The 17,790-nt window shown below is 34.8% G+C and overlaps 1 protein-coding gene across 2 annotated transcripts in view; it reads right to left on the bottom strand.

The window, feature by feature from the left end:
* The window catches only part of LOC147078550 (uncharacterized), a 222,293-nt gene extending 206,532 nt beyond the window's left edge, over nt 1-15,761 (bottom strand). For both annotated transcript variants that reach the window (XM_085960217.1, XM_085960218.1), the window contains exon 1: nt 15,627-15,761. The gene's annotated coding sequence lies outside the window, so the exon portion shown is untranslated. The remainder of the gene's footprint in view (nt 1-15,626) is intronic.
* Between the last annotated feature and the right edge of the window lie 2,029 nt (nt 15,762-17,790).

Raw genomic sequence — 17,790 nt, 5'->3', positions numbered from 1 at the left:
TTTGTTATACGATTTTTTTGGTAGATAGGACACATTTTTTATTAATATTTTATTGAATCGCCGTGACCGAAGAACAAGGGAGTAACTCTTTCCCCTTCATTTAATTTTAAAACGTGGATAAAAAGTCTTGTTGGCTAATTATCATAAGGGCTGACAAGTATAGGCGTTTTAAAAGGCCTTCCTGTGAGTTTAATTAAGCACAAGGAGGGCTCATTAAAAATCGCAAATCATGAGTACTAATCTTCTCCGGCAAGAAAGAATGAATACGTTACCCGGTATGCTCTTTGATGTCGCAAGCACTCGGTGAACATTCCATACAGAAAGATGACGGCAAAAGACGATCACGAAGCCAGTAAACGCACAAAAGAAACTCGGAGGGTAATAGAAAAATGGTAAGAATCACCAGACAGCAGCCGAGGGAGAGAAAATGGATGTGCATTAACGACACGCTAAATGCAAGGACCATTATATTGCGTTACATTAGCAGGGTTGCAAATTAAAGGGCAAAGAAAAAATGAATTAGAAAAAAGCTTCTTAGATACATTTTCTACGATAATACGTTTTAGCTACTCTAGCCATAGCACTATATTATCTCACCTTGAAAGCTTTCAGCACCCTGTCGTGAGCTCTACATACTATGGGTCGTATGCATGAGATTCCCAAAAACCTTATAGGCTATATACTGCACGTTTGTATGCATGAGTAAAAAGGTAATTCGTTGTTTAATGTGACGTCATCGTGTGTCAGTGTATCTGTATAATGGCAATCTTATAAAATTTCATTCCCCAATCAATAATTCAAAATTTTGAAATTGTAAATGTGTCTGAAAGTGTGCGAACGATACCATATAAATTTAATAATTATAAATGAATAATTATTATGAACTTTAAATAATTTATCAGTTATTTTATCACATTTATTTTAAAATTCTACTGTACGAAAGGATAAAGTATTGCCAGTAAATATTTCCATTTGGTGGCAATACTGAATACAATATATATTATTATAACTAACTTCACTTCAATTATGACAGTGTCAAAACAGAATAAGAATAAATGACAGAAATGCAAATGTATTTAAATAATAATATGTAATGATCTCTGTATAATATTATCATTTATAGTATTTATACCAATCACCGTATGACACTAATGATGTTTCCAGTGTATTTGAGAGTTGTGCCTTGTTTATTACAGTTATCTTACAATACTTAACTAGGTAGGTAGGTACCATAATATTTTGAAGAATGCAGAATGCTTCCAATTGCATATTTTAATGCCAGATACAGCAGTAGGTACCTATTTTTGCGGTCGTTTAGCGGAGATATTTTATCGTACCTAATCTTACGTAAATCCATCTTATCTCTCCATGAGAAATACTGCGCTTTGACATTTGGCAAAGTGACAGATGAAGCAGCCATTTTGGCGTGTGACGTCAGATTGCTTACGTCACAAACAGTGCTATACGCTATATGATGGAAAATCGGTTAAATAGCTTATAAAGAATTTGGGAATCTAATACATACGGCCCTAAATCTTTCACAGTACTTTATTGCCATAAATATGGCGGTGTGTTTTCTACATTATTTTGATAGCGGCTACCAAATTTAGCTCTCAAATACAAATTAACCAACGACCATAATACCACCAGTATCTATTAACGTACCAAAATAATAGGTAAACAAATTCTTTAATTTGGAGTAGTGTAGGGTATATATACGTTACTGGGGGCGTACAAATGTAAGAATTGCACTGCTAAATAACAATTGCAACATCACAAGCAAAAACATTTGTAATAATATGCTTATAATCTGAAAATCAATTCTTGATTGACCTGTCTCCTTCATTCGCCCGACCCTTTTAAGACTGTTACTTACCAGCTTAACAACAATACATGACATTTCGTATCGTTGAATGCTATGGTGAAAATCGTACAAACGTAAATATAAGAATGAACGATATTATAATACTCAACAAAGAAAAACTGACGTTTCCTGAACAAGGAACGATAACAAAAATACCTCTTAGTGGAAAGCATATTACAACAGGGTGTAATAAATTGACATCGTAAATCAGGTAGGGTATGACATCCAACGGGAACGCTCTGAACTAAAATTACCCGCGGAAATCCCGAAAATGCGAAAATCGAACAAAAAATGAAAACGTGCGAAATTATGTTTTATGCGTTGTTCGCTCTGCTGGGAAATCACAAGACACTCTCGAATATTCTTTGTTTGCGGAGAATCTCCGTATAAGAACAGACTATCTTAATCTTACGTGCATATTTTAATGTCATTATAATCTTATATGCACAAATAGATACTGCAATATTAGCATTATATCATAAAATAAATTGTTGACAATATAAATATATGGAAGTAGTAATAATGTTAATTTCATTCGCCTAGGCCAGCCAGCCAGGCGGCCATATCAATAATTTATCCAAATCATAAAACATTAAATTGCATTCCTCAAAACTCATATTCCGCAGAAGCATTCCCGAGGTCAGAGGACACAAACATAAGGGACTTGGTTGTCTCTGGATGTGGCTGTAAAGAAGGTATATTTCTGAAGTGTGTAGAAATGTGGGTTAATCAATGATACACTTATGCAAACTTGATGTTTGAATGTTGGTAATAAATATGTGAGAATATTCAGGCGTGTATTGTATTTCTATCATTCTTAAGGCCTAATAACCGTCATAAAACAATGGTTACTTCGAAGTATTGTTCAATGGAGACTGACGTATCTTATAGCGCAGGATCCCATAGACTTGTCGTATACATAATATGCGGAACGCATTCTGACAATTGGAATAGGTTTTAGGGGTCACCAAGATATAATGTCGATGTTGCCAGGCGATATTAGTGGTCAATTTTTTTTTATTGAGGTTTTAATTTTTTTCTTATAACCCACCAAAAATTGTTCTGAGTTCTTCAATAAAACCAATACGGGATCAGGGATTGATTGAAAATGCAATAATTGTACCATGCCATGAACATCTGCCAAATTATTTGGTTAAACCATGCAAATGTAATTCTGACTGCCGTACATTATCACGTAGTTATAAGAAATCGGCTTTGACACGAATATCATTGTGCAAATGTGTAAGTATTGTTTGTAAAAACTGTGATCATGATACCTAAAGCAGTTTGAACACTTGACTTCTTGTTTCTTTTTTTTAATAAATGTGTAGGTACTTAGTGTGGTTAGTGGTTATCGTTATTACATTTATTCACCTACCTATATATGCAACCTACACTGTTTCTGGATTAACCATAATACTAAAACGAATGTCATATGCATAGATATAGTAAAGAAACCAATTTAGGTGATTATATACAAAAATGCTACTAAATAATATAATTTAAGCCAAGAAGGGTCCTAAGAATCGATAATTTTGAACACATTTCACTACCCGCTATTTTTATTTTTTCAAACGGGACGGACCGTTCTACGACCATGCCGATGGCATGGTACAATTATTGCATTTTCAATCAATCCCTGATCCCGTCTTGGTTTTATTGAAGAACTCAGAACAATTTTTGGTGGGTTATAAGAAAAAAAATTAAAACCTCAATAAATAAAAATTGACCACTAATATCGCCTGGCAACATCGACATTATATCTTGGTGACCCCTAAAACCTATTCCAATTGTCAGAATGCGTACCGCATATTATGTATACGAAAAGTCTATGGGATCCTGCACTATTAGCAATCTCCCATGTGTCCAACGATACCAATAAAACTATGTTTGATTGGCATAAATGCAAATTAAATTAATGTAAGTATTGAATTATTTTACCTATTTGTGGGGCCAAAAAACAGAACCGATACATACATGCACTTTTCTTCATTTTGTCTTATGAGGCAAAGTGTTTTAGGTGTAAGATGTAACTGCATAGTCGCATTCAGTGTTGACAAAAACATGCTACTAGACGGGGTACGAAAACACGCTATTTGGTAGGGAAAAACAACGCTAGATTTTGTGAAAATACTACTTTTTTGCCTAACACAAAAGTGCAAAAATTGAAAAAAAAATCGGTATACGGGTAAAAATGACACCAAATTTTCCCAGAAACTGATTTCATAATTGACAAAAAATAATGAATGTATCTAAAGAACCCACGACAAGTAATAATTAGGTAATTAATACCAGAGAGTGGAATCACAATAATCGTCAATCCAATGCCACATACGAACACATTAAATTATAATATCCGATACCATTATATCACACCAAGAATGCTCATATTGTTCCATTGTGTTGTTTTATCTCTCAAGTACCTACCGACCTACCTTCATTAAATACCTATCCGATGGTCAGATATTTGATGTGCAAGACAATAAAATGAACTAAATATCTAGCTTATTTTCAGCACATTCAAAGCTGTAAAAAAACGCTATCAAAAACGCCATAAGCTAGATGCATATCGAAAAATGCTAGACCTGGCAATAAAAACGCAAAGTTGGCAATACTGGTCACATTAGCCCATATTTGCCGATCGGTACTGTGTGAGATCGACTATTGAAAATAACCGAAGTCTAAGCATTGATCATTAATAAATTATAAATTATAACGGTACGTATATAATACAATGTAATTTCAATAGCCTTAAAAACAGTCGAACCCAAATATCGATAGAAGCGATTCATAATATGACCGATGAATGACTAATTAAAGTTAATTGCTGAATACCCAAACAAAATGACGAAACGTATATTATAAATAATTACAGAAAGAAGCAATAGAGATCGAACGATGACAGTGTAATTTTATGATAATCAAATGTCTCATAATTGCCAGTGTAAAAAATAAATCATAGACAATGAGTGACAAAGGCACTAGTCAGTGCATTAGAAATAATAAAATATACACACAATATTATTTTTTTAGTCGTCATACATCAAAAACCCCGTAAGAATCTCTGTAACCGAATACCGAAAAGAACAAGTTTGGTTTATTACCTATTTTAATTGGCATTTTATTATATACAGCTAGTAATGATGAAAAATACGATTGTAGGTACTATGCGTATAATAGCGTGTCAACAGTTATGTGGTAAAATTAACCCACAGGTAGTCAATGACAGATAATATAATAATAACTTTATTCTATCCTCCCTACAATGTCAGTGGAATACAAGTTTTTGTTTATGATTTAAAATGTCGAGCTTGACTTAGCGGTTTTAATCATCGGGCGGAAATCAATTGATAAGGTGTAAGATATGGAATGATTTGCTGGTCTCACGGCCTCTTGTAACGGGAACACTGACGCGATCAGGATACACAGATACCAAGTTCAAGCATCCAATATGGACATCATCATGACTTACTTTTCTCAGTCACCCAGTAAGTGAAGATGTGTACAATTTTAATGGAATGTCACTCATTTCAGTGGCTAGGTTAATTATAGTCAGCGATATCACTCAAGCCATTCGCCTATCTTTTTTGTTATTGGTCCTACTAGTCTGGAATTTTCCTCAATCGATTTTTAGCGGTTGATTTCTCGATAGAACGAAAAAAAAATAGGCCGTCTACTTACAAAGATAACGAAAGGTAAATATTTCACTACTTCGTTACCACATTGGTCCGTGCGCTGAGCAATATCTGATAAAATCTCACATAGTAGGTACCCCAAAAACATTTTGGCATCAATAGCGTAAGTCTGTACACCACAGGAACGAAAGGTTTTTCATTGAACAATGCTTTTATGTGATTAATATTATTATGTTGCCCTGTTTTGTATGGAAATTATGTGAGACAGTACTGAAAAACCAATTAACTCACATTCACCTTTTTAAAATATCTTTGATGAAAAAAAATACAAAAAACTAATAAAAAAGTGTTATTCATTACGATTGAAGCATTATATTACATCAATCATCATTATACGCATACGAAACGTCGCACAGAAAATGCATGTTGGGCATACCGTCAAAGAACCAGGAAGGAAACCATTGGGAAATAAAAACAACGTGGGTCCGCTACAAGTGCTGCAAGTGGCTAATCACTGAAACATCGTCCGGCTCCCGGGGCTCCATAAAGTAAAACCTTCAAAGACCTAGTGGAAAACGGTATGATGAAGCATTCTTCCCAACAGTGGATCGGCCCTAGCTGATGATGAGAATAAACAGGTTTGTGAGCAACGAATAATTTTAATTTTCTTCAAAATAACGTTTCCGTACCACCGTTTAAATTGTTTAGAATATTTAGATATCAATAATAGAAGTTATAATTTACATTATTATATACCTACATATTATTGTGTATCTATAAGTTATGTTCAAAAAAAATCCTTTTCACTGTAATAAATAAGTAAATATTATGAACCTTCCAATGTGTGTACTGTAAGTTGGTATAGTCGTGAATTGATTTGGTATAGGTACGACTAAGTACATGTATAATAGAGCTGTGCTTACCTTAGATCAGGGGGGGGGGCAAACTGCGGCCCGCCGGGTATTTTTTTGCGGCCCACCATCATTAATTGTATTTCTGATCACGAATAACTTTTTATATAATTTTTAAAAAAATATTGACAATAGATTAAAATTTGAAGATTTTGTTGTTTCGTAAATGTATTATCTCAATACGTCTTCCTTGCGTCTCGTCTCACACTATGTAACCACTATTTCCTACGTTGAACAACGATTTCAATAGATATTGATAGTGTGCCAACAAAGCTACAACTTGAGATTATTGATCTGCAGTGTGACACTGATTTAAGAGAATTGCATCGTCGTGAAGAAATCTCAAAATTTTACAATGCCCTTAATTCGACCAACTTAAAGATTATGCAAGAATAATGTTCGTTATTTTTGGATCAACCTATATGTGAACAAACATTTTCGATCATGAACCTCAATAAAAAAATTTTCGATCAAATATCTCCGATGCCCATTTACAAGCAATTTTGAGAATATCAACTACAAAATTAACACCTGAATTTAAAAAAATGTACAACAGTTTCATTCTTCTCATTATTTTTTTTTGTAATGTTTATTTTCACGATAATAAATTGTGTATATCTAAAATAATCTAGAATTTGGCCCTGCATCCAAAAAGTTTGCCCCCCCTGCCTTAGATCTAGGCGTAGACTATTTACAGAAATTAGTGCTTTCTGTGTTTAACCAATAATTGGCTTCGTTTTATTTCACCAATCAAAAAGTATTATACTACCTCTACTCCACAAAGTTATAGTATAGTACCTACATACGAGTGGTTTAATGAAAAGTTTTACAAACCATCGGCGGTACAGAAAGCCGTAAAAAATATTTACTCAATAAAACGTCATAGTTGGTAGTAAAGCTTTATGGAGCCCAAGCATTAATGATTGTTCTATCGAGACAAGAGTAAGGGTGGGTGGATAATAATGTCACATAACTATAAAATCTGGAGGATAATAATTAATGAAATCGACTATTCATCATCGTCAGGAGTGTCAGGACCCTCTATCGGACGCAATCTCCCTCCAAGATATAAGCCTCAACGATGAAGTGTCCCTTTCTACATAGTGTAACCATTTTCATATCCGGTCTATTGGAAAGGAACCCCTAGGGTGGTTGGGTGCCTCCCACCCTTGAGACATGGCTGCCATACAGAGTCGCTCCGCTTTCAAGTGTGGGGTCGGTCGCATATAATATAAACTAATATTGACGTCGAATTTGTTCACAAAACACATGTAACTTAATGTACTGCGCACATAGCGTCGGTGCGACATTTTTGATAAAATCGCAAAATGTCACATCGACGTAGTGCAGAAGCTGTTTTTTATTCGTTTCGGTTAGCCAACCGCACGACGTCACTGTCCCGATATTCTCTCGCATGTGCGCGCGGAAAAGAGTTGCAACATTGTGCCTGGTTTTGATTTATGACGATATCCCAGTTAAGACGTTTTTCTTTGTAGGTACGACCGGGCAGAGCAGAGACGATATGGAGATCATTAACTGCTATATAACTCATAATTACTTATAGGTGCGTAATGATGTTGAGTTAAATATTTATATTCATTATTTATCCGATGTGTGCAAAATGTGTGCAAAACACTTCAATAATGTTATCCGCGTATTTATCCTAAAGTTAGTCATGACTATTTTTGTATGTGTTTTTAATACTGGAGATGAAATTGAATTCGTAATGAAAAAAATCACGTAGGTCAGGCGCGCCTCTATTTCGAAAAAATATCCGTAATAGTCTCTTATTTTTCTAAGGCGGCGGGAGTTAACACAATCTAGCTTCTAGCAGGTGTCACTGGCTTGCATTTACGCCGCGGACCCTTGCACTTTTCCGGGTACATACTTCATACCCAGACACTTCACACTTTTGAGTCTATCGATGAACACATAGCCTGCAGCTATAACTATGTGTGCTCACCTACCAGTTGTTGCGGATGTAGCATTCACAGGTGGTTATCGAATGCGCGTGGCCTAACTGTCATAATTATTAGGATCGATATTGTCCGTTTGTGTCGTTCACATCATCTTTTTTTGACATACCGCGTGAGAATATTAAAGGGAATATTAGATGCTCCAGATTACTGTACAAAGTCACTGGCATAGGGCCTTCCGTGTAGTAAAATACCCAGAGGAGTGGAGAAACCATTCGGCAGCCAAATCACACGGATCACGAAGAAGAAATGTTCCATTCAAACTAAAATTATTTGTATTTATTCGTTTCGGGGGGGGGGGGTCAGGACCCAAAACAGCCCCACTCCCTTGTGTGTGCGCCTGATGTACCTAACTTAACATGTTGAAATGTGGAAACTTTGAATGTAATCAACGCTGATGTAAGCTCGAAAAGGTGAGAAAAATATATACCTACATACTACACTTTAGAAAGCGATGCGTTAAAATAATGAGGGTAGGAACCCCTCTTCAATAAGGCGACACCTACAACAACATACTCGAGAGAGAGAGGGAAAAAAATAGTAGTCGATAATGAACGAAGTCGGAGACATTAGCAAACACACAAACTGTATTTTCAGCCGACATTCTGGCGACGGGGTGTTGGCTTCCAGTCACGCATGACGAATCCTAAGAACATACTCGGCGATGCCCCTTATGGGAATTGGACGAACCGCTTGATAGGATAGGAAGACTGGGTAAATCGAAAGCATTTGAAACGGATTTGATGGCGAAATGGCGGAGATGTTTCCCATATCAGACGATAGGGATGGAAGGCATTCGTCGACGTCTGGATATGGGACAAGGAGATGGGTATTATTGTAATATGATTTACGGTGTGGGATTATTTTGGTTCAATCATGCAACTATAGTCTTTCATGACAAGTTAACAAGCGAGATGCAGCAGGGCACCGTTTTTCGATGTGGTCAATACAAAATTTCAAGGAAAAAATGTGCCCCCCCAGAAAGAAATCATTATTTAAAATACAAATATATTTAATCGAAATATCTATTACTATCATTTTACTAAATTCAATGTTATGAAAGGAATGAAATAAATTCGATAAAAAAAACTATGTACATAATATTTACATACCTACATAGTGCGACGTACTTTGAAGCTAGCCTTAGTTTATTACTTAATGTCTGTTAGGCTATAAAACGCGAGAACCAATATTGAATGCGCGTTTCGTTTACGTGAAGTTCGACTAGCTAGACCAAAAAAAAAATGGGGAATGGTAAAAAAAACGCTGTTGCTGTTTTATGTTACATTGCCACTGTGGGGGAGTAAATTTGGCAACAGAAAAAGTTAAGAATTTAACTGAACCCATTAAAATAATTTAAGATATAATAAAATTCTACTACGTATTGCGTGTCTTTACAGCGAGCCCCATGTTATTTTTATGCGACATCACTATAACATACTGCATTATGCAATACCCAGGTCCTAGCTAGATCGATTCCCGCTCACGTGCATTTCGACTTGCACCATTACAGTCGGGGTAATTGCAAATTGGAGCGTCTACGCCGGACAAACATCGGTTTAGCCGGTTTAACGGGACACAGCGGAAAACTCGGTTGGCAGGGGTGACTTCTTGTACTTAATTTTACGATCCCCGTTATTAGAGTACTACTAATTCTGGGTCGCTTTATTTCGTACTGAGTCCGCGACGAGGGAGATTATTTTTAAGCGTGGCTTACGATTATAGGATTAGACTATTAGAGAGACTGCGAGGATGAGAATAATCCGAAGGCTGTCTGGAAGATTTCGGATACAGATAAGAGAACGCTAATGGTCTTCGTCAATTAAGGGTTCATGAATAATGAACGACGAACTCGGAGACCATATTTTCGTCGCATAATCCAGTTTTTAGAATGCGACGCGGAATGAATTCTTAATGTTACAAGAGTAGAAAATGATACAATAATGGTAATCCGAATATAATATTTACCTACGATATGGCTCGATACTCCAAATCCCACCATTATTATACATATGGCATTATGGATACATATTTTTAATTTTATCCTAGCTCAACAATGAAGCAACTCTAAAATTTAAGGGCGTGGCCTGAAAGTTAATGATTGCGTTCGATATAGAAAGATTTTTTAAAGGTATCTATAAATAAAATTTCCATAACATCGAATAACTCTTTATAGGTATGTAGATTTTTTAAAGGTATCTATAAATAAAATTTCCATAACATCGAATAACTCTTTATAGGTATGTTATTTTAATAAAAATTGGACTGGTTGACTTATTGAACTGTTAAATTATTTCATTACCGAAAAATCTAACGCTGGGAAAACGCCTTAAACGTTACGATTGCGCCTAATATGATAACGTGTTAAATAAAGTAATAGATTATTTTAATTCAGTATTCAGACAAGGTAGACAGGCCTAGAGGACGCTGGATCGACGGAGTAGTTAAGGTCTGTGAAAGATGGAAGGGTGCAATGCGCAAAGCCGAGAGAAATGGAATCGCTTGAAAAGGCACTCATCCAACAGTAGATTATTGATCCATAATGCTATTGATACATAATGTTACACGCTTTCCAGAAAATGGTGATAAAAACTGGTACCTACGACTTTCGATGATTTTCATAATGATCATTATATTGTTGATAATTAATACCTGAAGCAAATATTTTTAATGTATTTATTAGAGAGCAGTCAAATCGCTCAAAGCTTTTATTAAGTTGTCTATTCAATAAATATAACAAACAAATTAATATCCGCAGTTATAATTAATTATTGTATGAACGTTCCGAAATTGTGAAATCAAAATGATTGAGTGAATGAATGAGTGTGAGCCATTGTTAAAATATGTTTGTGAATGACAACCGGTATGATAAATGTCATCGCTGCAGGCAAGATTGCAGCGCAAACCTGAAATTGCGAACTCATAAAATAACAATAATCATTTCGTACAAGTGCATTCACTCGACCTCTTATCATTAATTTATTGTGGTTATAAATAAATAGTGTTTATAAAATGAGTTGAACTGTATATACGGAAAAAACAACCGACCAAATTTAGAACGTAACTAATACGAAATCATAGATACAATATCATGCTGCTATAAGCGATTACAGTATATCATTTAAAATGTTATTTTTATCTACAACAGACATGTCAACAGTCAACAGAGTTGAATACTGTTTCAGAACGACAAGATTCTGTTCTTATTAGGTATTCTCAAATAAGCAGTGTGTTTTTTTTATAATTTCAATAAAATTGATGATCCAGCTGCTTGGGTGGCTAGGCCATAAAATTATATAGTTGGTTCACACTACACAGTTTTACATGAATCTGAATCACGGTCTTTCTGGAGATGGGTTTCACTCATTAGTCATTAATATTATAAGGATACAAATCTCAAAATAAACTAGACATGGACTATATATAATACGACAAATATCTGCAATAATCACCCCTTTTTACAAAGAATTAACCTTTAACTATCTACCTAGATATATTTTTAATAAATCAGTTTACGGAAGAATAAAGTTTGTATGATCATAATATGACTGTAATGGATGGATGGATGTATTATAGGCAGACTAGTTTGCGGGCCCTTTTATTTAATAAGACCTCAGTGGTAGGAATTATTTAATTAAAAGTACTTAATTCACTTTAGATAATATTATTTTATAAGTACAGATTTCAAGTTACAAAATAGGTACTTACTTAAGTACCTACAATAAAATCTGTGTAATTTTCTAGAATAGCTCTGAGCTCTGACATGTATTGTATGCAAATCGGCGATATTTTTTCGTTAATTTCTTTGTAGGTACATGTATTTATATTTATTGATTTTAGAACTTTTAAATGAGGTGAGATGCAAAATGTCAGTTGCATAGAATGAAATAAGTAATAAACTAATAATTAAAAATAATCGTATTTTTTACAATTGTATGCATTGTGTATGTATAACAAATGCTGCTGATAAATCGCATAGATAAATCTTCAATGTTTTATTGTATTCGTACATTATATTGTACTGTTGTGTGAAACTATTTTATTATATTACTATAGTAACAGATCCAATCGTCACAAGTAAGATAACCAGAACAGAATAACATAACACAAGTAGGTGGTGAGGTACTATATAATATTATAATCTTCACAGTATAAGTAAAAACTAGCAATCGAAATTCCACTCACAGTTTTCTTGAAACAAGAGAAATAATCACACGACCTTACGTCACTAGAGTTTGTTCCAAACGGAGAAAATAAATACTACACAATAAATTCTTTAGACAGAAACTTCTCTGCAGATTTTTTCTAATTGTATAATAATTACGATGTTTTTCTAAATACTAACATAATATATTGTGTAGATAATAAAAATAGCAAGACAAAAATAAAGTGCACTGTTAATTAAATGCTTGTATACCAATTGTATAATAATTACGATGTTTTTCTAAATACTAACATAATATATTGTGTAGATAATAAAAATAGCAAGACAAAAATAAAGTGCACTGTTAATTAAATGCTTGTATACCTACATTGTTTACCTATATACATTTCTTAAATAACAATGAGAAATAAGTCTCCACTTTCAAAATAGTCAATATTACATTCTTAGCAGCTACCTAGGTATCGCAAAATAAAAAAAAACATTACATGCCACGTCATGTATTCGTATATTACAGTAACCATGAATCCTAAGGTATGACTACCACTACAATAACCATAAGTCATTCTGTATGTAGTAACATTTCACGGATCTATATTATGTAGTTGTTATCTTTAGTAAATTGTTAAAGCATTGATGTTACTTAGTAAGTTGAACCTGCAGTGGTTCTAAATTAATATTCGAAAAAAATCATATGTGTGAAATTGAAAAAGGAGGTTAGATCCGTTTTTTGAGTTAATTATGCCAAATTGACACCGCTAAATTAGTAAATTTCGTCTTTTGGCCCGAAAAGTAGTTAATTTTTAAAGGCAATAATTCTGCACTTTTTAACGTAGATTTATTATTCCTCGACCATTAGGGTCATAATTTTCTGTTTACTGGTTCGTAGTTTTATTCGTTACGTAGGTATAAACAATTCATTGCTATTTAAAGTTTTCCCTACATAAGGAAGTACCTATGAAAATATCGAATCACTTTTATGTGGCGTCTCAACACAAAGCGTAGACTAATAATAATATACTATACACTAAGTTTAGCTAGTACCCATTATCATGGAAAATAGCGCCGCAGGGAAAACAGTTCGAGCCAGTTCAGTTACTTCCTAATATCTTTCATGGATATTGACAATGTTGTGAGCATCGAAATACATATTAATTTTCTGTACTGTCTCAACGCCAATTATAATATATATATATATATATAACAATATAACATTGTAGTTATATAATATACCATAATATATACCTATATATGTGCAACCTATTCTCGCAAATTGCCCGAATTACATGATAGCTCCAAAAATCGTGTGGACATGCGTATCGGATTATACTGGCCACATTAACAATTATAGCCAAATACGGATAGTGGTTGCATGTGAAGTATCTCCGAATTGACTCGACCAACACACCTCTTTGCAGAAAAAAAAGTCTGTTGGCAGTCTCGCTGTAGTAAGAATGCCACGGGCTATTATTTTAATTCTGCAGGCATACAAACTATCAGCGATCAACGAGACAATGAACGTTGGGAAAGGAGCCTGCCGACTTGTTCAGCCGATACCGTGCCTAACCTTTTGTCCAACTAAAAATATGGTTAAGATTATTTTCAGCTGGCGACCGAGTGCGCTGAAACATTTTTTTAATCGTTTTGCAAATTGTCAATCGGTGTGACGAATACATTTCTGTGACATGTTTTTGTTTGTTTGTTGGTGATGCATACCATGATTTGTACGCATCAGCAAGCAAACGGCTGATATAAGCAATATTAGTCATAATGATAATGAAACACGGATGACACGCTCATACAAATGATAAACAGTGTACAGCCGTTGTAGAAAGCCTGAAAAGATATTAGATCAAATTCGTCAATAATTAGAAACTATTTATTTTAGACAAAAGTATACATTTCTACCCACACACAATTGGGTAGGACACTATCATCTCAACTATTCATTCAGGATGTCACAATATTACAGATATAAACGTCATAGTTCTTTCGTAGAAGATGCATTTTAAATGTTTAATGTTTCCGCGTTGACTAACAGATTGTATTGCTCATAATTGATCTTCAATTCTTCATGGTAGAATAATCATTGAAACTTTAGCAATACAAATTATTAATCATCATAATACTATTTGTAGGTATTCATTTGAAACCAGAGAAAAGGATAACTGCATCCTAAATAAGTATGTAATTATAACTATGGCGTATGAATTTCGCTACCTACTTAAGTAACTTAGTTCATACTGTCTAATTAATGAATTTATTGTAGATTATAAACGAAGGTATTAAATATATTAAGGACAACAAATTTCGTGATGTATTATGATTTTGTAATTAGCTTTTAATTAATGATTATTATAATCATCAACCGATGGACTGAGTTTTACTGGCACGAAAATAGGATTGCATTTATTATAAATACACATTCATTGTTACATCTAACAAGACAACTTGAATGAAAATAAACAATTCACATTATCATCATTATTTTATAACGTTCATGAATACATTACATATTATTCTACTCTACTCGGGGTGTAAATCTTATAAATGTCGAATAAGCGGATGACCGTTTTACATAAGACAAAAAATACAAAAACACGCGGAGTCTGGTGAATGGATCCGATAAAACTTTTGCAATAATTGTCATAAATTCTAGATATTATGTAGTAGATATCCAAAACGCTTTAGCTTAACACAATAGTTTAACTAAGTTTTTATCATATAAAGCACCCGTATAATGTGTCTTTTCATTACTTTTCGACAATGAAAGTGTACAACAAATCCAAACACGTATAACTACCGACCGAAAACGTGTAAATACAATTGTACCTAATTAATAAGCTTAACTTTCAAAGTCATGTATTAAATATATTTTATATTAACACAGTGCATTGAATTGCATACTTAGCATTCATAATAGGTGCTTTTATAAAGAGTGCAGGCTAAAAAATATTACAAAAACAAATAGGATTTGTTACGACCGGCGTGCGTCCATCAAAAACAGCAGTAAAAGCGAATAAGTATAATGAAAAGTGGAGTTAAAAAAACATAAATAAAAATAAATAGCATTATTACCTTTTATTTTATATAATCCAAGACTGAATCACTAAACTTTATGACAAAGAACACACTTAACAGTTTTAACAAGTACAGACTCACTTGACCGGGGCGCGCACACAGCTCAATATGGCGGCTACCCCACCCCGACTTGATTTCAAACTTTTGTTGAGGAAGACAGACTATTTTAGCGTCATTTCATTGGTACAAAATACTACGACGCTTCAATTCTGCCAACATAACAGTAATTGAGTAATGGACAGTGGCGCCAGTGGTGGACAAAATAAGAACTATGAGTTCAATCATGTAACATCAGAAAACAAATAATATGAGATTACTTGTAATACTTAATCATATCGCACTATCTTTCTTATAATGTTTCCCATTTAAATTTAAAACAAATTATTTAATTACTGCTAAGACCCGAATAATATGCATCATTATAGTATTATTTTATATTTTAAGAGCAGTTTTTCTCAATAGGTAGGTACCTACATATGCTATTTTTATAATATAAGTACTTACCTGACTACATTTAAACCTGATTGTTTTTATATAAATTAGTACTGAAATATTTCATTATTATGTTAATAATAACTTAATATTAAATGTTTGAATTATGTAGGTATATTTTGCGAGTAAAAATAGTCTTATAGTCAAATTATTGATAATCAATCACTGCACAGAAATCTCTTTTATTGTGTAATATATTAACCTTTTGGTGGTTTTAATATTGTTGACGGACCTATGCAACCATTTATTTAACAATTATCATTGATAAATTCCAGCCGACTCTGATAATTCAATTATTATTCGAATTTGACTTTGAAGTCCTTGAGATAGGGTTTGCCCTTTTTTCTTCGCGTGAGGTTATATTCTACTAATTTATTTTCCTTTTTCTTGTCGTTGGTCATTCCTCTCTTTTTATTTACTGGTCATACCCGCGCGTTTATTTTTTTATTTAGGGAGTTTGGGACCCCTTTATCTTCATTATGGATTTGACTTTCTTATTGTTTACATGTTGCATCAAAAAAATTATCTTGGACGAACGTTAAGTGATCAGTGATTATGGCGCAACATCTGAATGACCGTGGGGAGGATATTCTAAAAGCAACACCAGACGGCGGAGCAGAACTGCTACAAGAGGAAAAGTCGATTAAGATGCTGATGTTTGAGGTATCCTCGTTACGTACCTTATTTCAGCAGGGGGACCGGCAAGAAGTGGCACAACGCCCAAAAAACAATTCTTGGCGGCCCCTACGGTCGTAGAGTTAGGTCTAAATGACAAGCTGCGTCGGTGAGACCACTCGTCATCAGCTAACCATCTGACGGAGAGGACCATCGTGGCCCTCCAGAATGCGATGTTTTCCCAACGGTACAGCTTCTGGAAGGGTATGCAAGGGTTAGTGGATTGGGCAACCAATCCTCAAAACATAACAGCGATGGGCCTGTACCAAAAAATCGAAGAGGGTTTTGGGGACAACGCATAATAAAATTTGCGAGAACATGACTCAGATCCTTACCGGAAGGATACCTTTACTCGGGAGGCACTATCAAGGATTCCTCCTAGCTCAGAGTCCTGGAAAGTCCTCGAACTCACATAATGGCCGGGGGTACTCCCAAGGGGCGACGCCCTGTCCATCGGAGGTACGGGCTCCACAAGGGATTCGTACTCTATGCGGAGGTGACCGCATCTGGACGACCAACAACATTGGGGGCCGCCTAAGAGACTTTCGGGGAGTCTGGATGGCGTAGTGTACCCCCCCCTAACATTGGAAGTAATAATAGCCGTAGCCCGCATACCTTTTGTGCGGACACCACCATTGGTAAGTCCTTCTTTACTTTTACGGAAAGAATTTCAAACGCAACAATCAGCAGAGGTCACTTTCGAGATCGAGGACTAAAAGAACTCAGGGGTTTTAGAAGAAGCGGGTCCAACCCCCAGTTTTCTCTCAACCCTGTTTCTGATCAAGAAACAAGACGGGACCCTATGCCCTGTTTTCAACCGAAAGCGTTTGAATGCGTTCCTACAGCCAAAGCCATTCAAACTAATTCACCATTACGAGGTTCCAGCCGTCTTACAAACAGAAGACTGGCTAGTAATAATAGATCTAAGCCAGGCGCTCCTCCAGGTACCCATGGCTTCTCAACATCATCGATTCGTTCGACTAGCCTACCAAGG

The sequence above is a fragment of the Rhyacophila brunnea genome, unplaced genomic scaffold, assembly GCF_057557595.1.
Source record: "Rhyacophila brunnea isolate RB1 unplaced genomic scaffold, BYU_Rbru_1.0 scaffold_11, whole genome shotgun sequence".
In the NCBI taxonomy this organism is placed as follows: domain Eukaryota; kingdom Metazoa; phylum Arthropoda; class Insecta; order Trichoptera; family Rhyacophilidae; genus Rhyacophila; species Rhyacophila brunnea.
The sequence above is the reverse complement of the archived record's forward strand: the minus strand, read 5'-3'. Positions and strand labels throughout refer to the sequence as shown.